The sequence below is a fragment of the Leguminivora glycinivorella genome, chromosome 27 (genome assembly GCF_023078275.1).
Source record: "Leguminivora glycinivorella isolate SPB_JAAS2020 chromosome 27, LegGlyc_1.1, whole genome shotgun sequence".
Classification (NCBI taxonomy): domain Eukaryota; kingdom Metazoa; phylum Arthropoda; class Insecta; order Lepidoptera; family Tortricidae; genus Leguminivora; species Leguminivora glycinivorella.
The window spans coordinates 4,147,722-4,153,108 of NC_062997.1; the positions used below are offsets into that span (position 1 = coordinate 4,147,722).

At 38.2% G+C, this 5,387-nt stretch overlaps 1 long non-coding RNA gene across 1 annotated transcript; it reads left to right on the top strand.

Moving 5' to 3' along the window:
- The first annotated feature begins 3,154 nt into the window (after positions 1–3,154).
- LOC125240320 lies at positions 3,155–4,590 on the top strand. The gene is made up of 2 exons (XR_007178603.1): positions 3,155–3,762; positions 3,855–4,590. It is a non-coding gene; the product is annotated as an uncharacterized LOC125240320 (long non-coding RNA).
- The last annotated feature ends 797 nt before the right edge of the window (positions 4,591–5,387 follow it).

Below are 5,387 nucleotides of genomic sequence, written 5' to 3' on the forward strand. Positions count from 1 at the left end.
CCCCCATACATGTAACTGAGGGATGAAAATTTTTTTTCGATGTACATACCCGTGTGGGGTATCAATGGAAAGGTCTTTTAAAATGATATAAAGTTTTCTAAAAAACATTTTTCTTAAAGTGAACGGTTTTTGAGATATCAGCTCTCAAAGTCGTAAAAAGTATGTCCCCCCCCCTCTATTTTTATAACTACGGGGTATAAAATTCTAAAAAAAATAGAGGTGATGCATGCTAATTAACTCTTTCAACGATTTTTGGTTTGATCAAAGTATCTCTTATAGTTTTTGAGATAGGTTGATTTAACTGTAATTTTGGTTAAGTTATTGGTTTATTATATTTGCTGCTACGGAACCCTTTGTGCGCGAGCCCGACTCGCACTTGGCCGGTTTTTTTGTATTGTTTTTTGCCCCAGATCGAAAGGGCTCGTGATTCGTAGGAATAACCTAACCACAAAATTAAAATTTTGAAAAAACCCCCGACTGCGACATAGTAGACCGATTTTCATGAAACGTGGCTAAGAACACTCCCGACTAACTCAGCTTTCAGACAAAAAAAAATCTAAATCGGTTCATCCGTTCGGGAGCTACGATGCCGCAGACAGACACACACACAGACAGACAGACAGACAGACAGACGGACGGACGGACGGACGGACGTACGGACGGACGGACGGACGGACGGACGGACGGACGGACGGACGGACAGACGGACGGACGGACGGACGGACTAACCTAACCTAACCACAAAATTAAAATTTTGAAAAAACCCCTGACTGCGACATAGTAACCGATTTTCATGAAACGTGGCTAAGAACACTCCCGACTAACTCAGCTTTCAGACAAAAAAATAAATCTAAATAGGTTCATCCGTTCGGGAGCTACGATGCCGCAGACACACACACACGCAGACAGACAGACAAACAGACAGACCGACAGACAGATAGACGGACGGACGGACAGACGACAGACACGTCAAACTAAGGGTTAAAAACATAAAATTTACCTACCTTAGGTCCACTTGCACCAACCACTTAACTCAGGGTTAGTGGGCTGTCAACTGTCAAATTCCATATAAAATGGTGGGTTAACCCTCGGGTTAACTCTCCATTTTTGTTGGTGCAAGTGGCCCTTAGAGAAAATATCTTTGGTAATTCTATTCAATATACTCTATGATTGTTCTCGCAAAAATACCCCGATACGATTACGCCGAGGGCCGATATAGACGGAACCCATTCTCTTCCTTCCAATATATATGTCGAGTTTATTTTTAATCTGTAACATATAAGTCAAAGTGGCACAACCGGACGCGCCATCTTTAGTATCTGTGACGTCACTTGGTCCAATTTGGGAGCTGTTTTACTTATAAATGAACTACTGCAAGAACTATTATAAAACCGTTTAGTTTGCTATAAATGTAGTACTTAATTTAGGGCCGGTTTTTCAGTCGCCAGATAAATATATCTACCAGATAAAGTTATCACTATCCTTTTCATCACACGTATAAATGACAATGACAGCTAATATTTATCTGACAGATACTATTTATCTGGCGATTGAAAAACCAGCCCTTAAATGATAATATTACAACACAAAATTAAAATTTTGAAAAAACCCCCGACTGCGACATAGTGGAGCGATTTTCATGAAACATGGCTAAGAACACTCCCGATTAAATCAGCTTTCAAACAAAAAAAAAACTTAAATCTAAATCGGTTCATCCGTTCGGGAGCTACGATGCCACAGACAGACAGACACGTCAAACTTATAAAACCCCGTCGTTATTGCGTCGGGGGTTAAAAACAAACATAGGTTTTTTTTTTACTTTTTTGTAATTTTTTTATTTCAGCTTATGTTCAAGTTTAGTTAAGAAACATTGTATCTTAATGTATCGCCCAAGAGAGTGGCAAAGGGTTTGTCTAGGAGTTAGTGCGTTTTCACTTTATCCGATCCGATATCGGATGTGGGCCGATATCCTATACAGGGTGTAACAAAAATGGTGGTGATCCGTTTAAGGGCGTAATCAGTATCGTATTCTCATCAGGAAAAAGTAGGATAAAAATTTTTATTCGCAAAAATTTTTTTTATCTTTGTATGGAGATTCGACCGATTCGCGCGGCCCGGCTCATACAAAAGTGAAAATTTTTTTAGCGAAAAAAAATTTTCTACTTTTTCCTGATAAGAATACGATACTGAGTACGCCCTTAAACGGATCACCACCATTTTTGTTACACTCTGTATATTAAAAGCGACAAAAAAAAAATTCCAAAAATTACAAAAACAATATACATTTTTTTGTTTGTTTCTAAATTAAAAATGCGTGGTTAAAACCTTTCAGGTTATTCAGGCCCACGGTGTACTGAAGAAATCTATAAATATGAATGACAGTTTAGTATTAAACACCTAATTTTTGAGTTAAAAATTAAAATTTTGAAAAAACCCCCGACCGCGACATAGTGGACCGATTTTCATGAAACATGGTTAAGAACACTCCCGACTAACTCAGCTTTCAAACAAAAAAAACTAAATCGAAATCGGTTCACCCGTTCGGGAGCTACGGTGCCACAGACAGACACACACACAGACAGACAAACAGACAGACAGACAGACAGACACGTCAAACTTATAGCACCCCTTCGTTTTTGCGTCGGGGGTTAAAAAATCGGCACTATAAAACGCAAGAGCACTTCACGTTACTATGAATTATAGTAATAATACCTACCATTCATACCATTCATAGCATTATTTAATAAGTTTCTTTTGCAAAAAAAAAAAATTTTTTTGGAACAAGCTTTTATCTCCGACTGTACCTTTCTTTTAACAGTCATCTGCTGCTCTCCGAGGCGTTTCTGAAAACCCCCTTACTCGATGGGGATACGACGTTTCATAATAGAGTTCCTATGGCCACCTTTCTGCTCCTACCTCAGATCAGCTCCATGATACCATAACATTGCATTGTCACGTCATTTACATATGTGTGCAAAATTTCAGCTCAATCGGAAAGCGGGGTGGGTCAAATTTAGCTTCTACGTTTTGACCCAAATAACATAACATGCTAACAAACTAAGGCGTTAAAAAAATGCTTGTGAAAAGTCTCTTTGGTACATTACGAGTCCTTTAAAGGTGTTACAAATAGCTACAAATAAGGAAACAATTAGGTACCTTAAGTTTTTTAAAGTGGTGATGATTATATTTTTTGTAGTAAGTACAGGGTTAATGGAGTTCATAACAGTAGCTAGTTTGTTTAAATTCATTCCTGTTTTTTAGAAATATTTTTTTGAACATCTTATTTGACCGATGAACACGGTTGGTGATATGAATAGCGGTCGTGCCTTAGTCTGCGCTATGACTCCCGATTTAAAAAAAAGGCCAATCCGTCAAGTTGACGTCTGACAGATTTGAAACATGTCGCTGTTGATATTGCAACATTATTTATACCCTGTGTTCCCTAATTTGTGCTGTTTTTGAGTTTTTATCGACGACTTCTGACTGCCCCTGGATTTTGTAGTACCCACATCTCACGACGATCACAATACATCTACTTTACATTCGGAATTGGACGCCTTCACGACGACTTGGCTCACGTATTTTGGACAACGGCGATTTTGCTTTTCTCGACATACTACAAGCTAGTTTAGCAAATAAAATGAGCAGATCAAAGGACTTTGTGAAAACAAACTCTGGAAACAGACATGGCGGTTATTATAGAATATTTAAGGAATAGCGACAAGCACAACATTGTAGAGATTAGGGTGAGAAAACATTGATGTAAGTTGCTTATACTTTAAGATAAACATGTCTTGTCTGTGTATATAAAACACTAACATCACTTATACCAGGATTTTTTTTCTTATTTATAGGGCTTCTAGAAGCGATTAAGGCTATCCACATGCGCTGCCTGAGGACTATACTTGATGTTACATGGCAAGATAAAGTTAGCAATGAGGTAGTGCTGTCGAGGACACATAGTTGCAGCTTATGTGCTATGTTAAAGCAGAGAAGACTTCGCTGGCTCGGCCTCTCCCTGCAGACTCACGTTTTGTGTGTGATCGTTGTGGCGTGGCCAATGATGATGAGAAATGGTTATGTCCAAAGTGCAGTTGGTTTTGTGGAGCTGAAGAGAGATGACACCAGATGCATTGTAAGAGCCAAAGTCGTTTCTGAACACCATATCACAAAAAAAATATTATTTAGTGACAGTGCATATCAACGAAAATGAAAACACTATTTTAGATAAGAAATGAGACGGATTTATTTATAATTTAATGCATGTTAATTATTAAGATGTAATGTTTTGAAAAGAAGTGGCCCGCCGAGTTTGCCGGTCCCATAGTATAGTTATAGATAACTTGGTACCCTCCTCTTCCTGTGGGGGGACTGAAATTTTCTCGAGACTGAGGCGTAGGGTTAGAGCCGGCGTAGCTTTATTTGACGTTCATATGCGCATTGTAATATGCCTACTTAAAAAATAAATATTTCATTTCAATATGTAAAGAGTGGAATGCCCTGCCTGAGTCTGATGTTTCAGCATGACAGCATGAGTACTACCTATTCAAACTAAAAACAAAAATACTATAATAAAACAAAAGAATCGATCAATGTAGTTTTATTAAATTATCCTGCAAACTCACCAAAGCAAAAACACAAGCAATGACATGAAAACACTATTATTTAAATATCTGATCTGACCGTGGTTCACTACAGAGTGAGGTTTCAAAAAATGGTCCATTTTGAAAATTCCTGTTACCGTTACTTCACTGAAATTGAAATGGTCACATATTCTTTCCATCTATATCATCATTATATATTATTTTAAAAAGGCAATGGCGTGTAACTCTAGTAGTCAGCACACTTTTCTCCCAAGAATTCCATTGACCAATAAAATTGTTTTGGGTTTCCTATGTTCTTTCCAAAGCTTCAGTCTTTACACTTTATCTCTTTAAAAGATTGCGGTACACGCAAATAACTTAAATAGGGATTGTTTGCTTCTATATTTTTGCACGATGGAACAAAGCATCTCATTTCGTCCATGTAATACTTTGGATCGTGAACTAATGGGTAGGAAGCTTCTCGGTCATTTATACCAGCCATTTTATCCTTATTTGCAAGTGATAATCGTCGAAGGGAGCAAGTAGTTCTAAGGGCAGCGCAAGGGTTGTCGAGAAAAGCAGAATCGTTGTCCAAAAATACGTGAGCTAAGTCGTCGTGAAGGCGTCCAATTCCGAATGTAAAATAGATGTATGGTGGTCGTCGTGAGATGCGGGTACTACAAAATCCAAGGGCAGGCAGAAGTCGTCGATAAAAACTCAAAAACAGCACAAATTAGGGAACACAGGGTATAAATAATGTTGCAATATCAACAGCGGCAAGTTTCAAATCTGTCAGACGTCAAC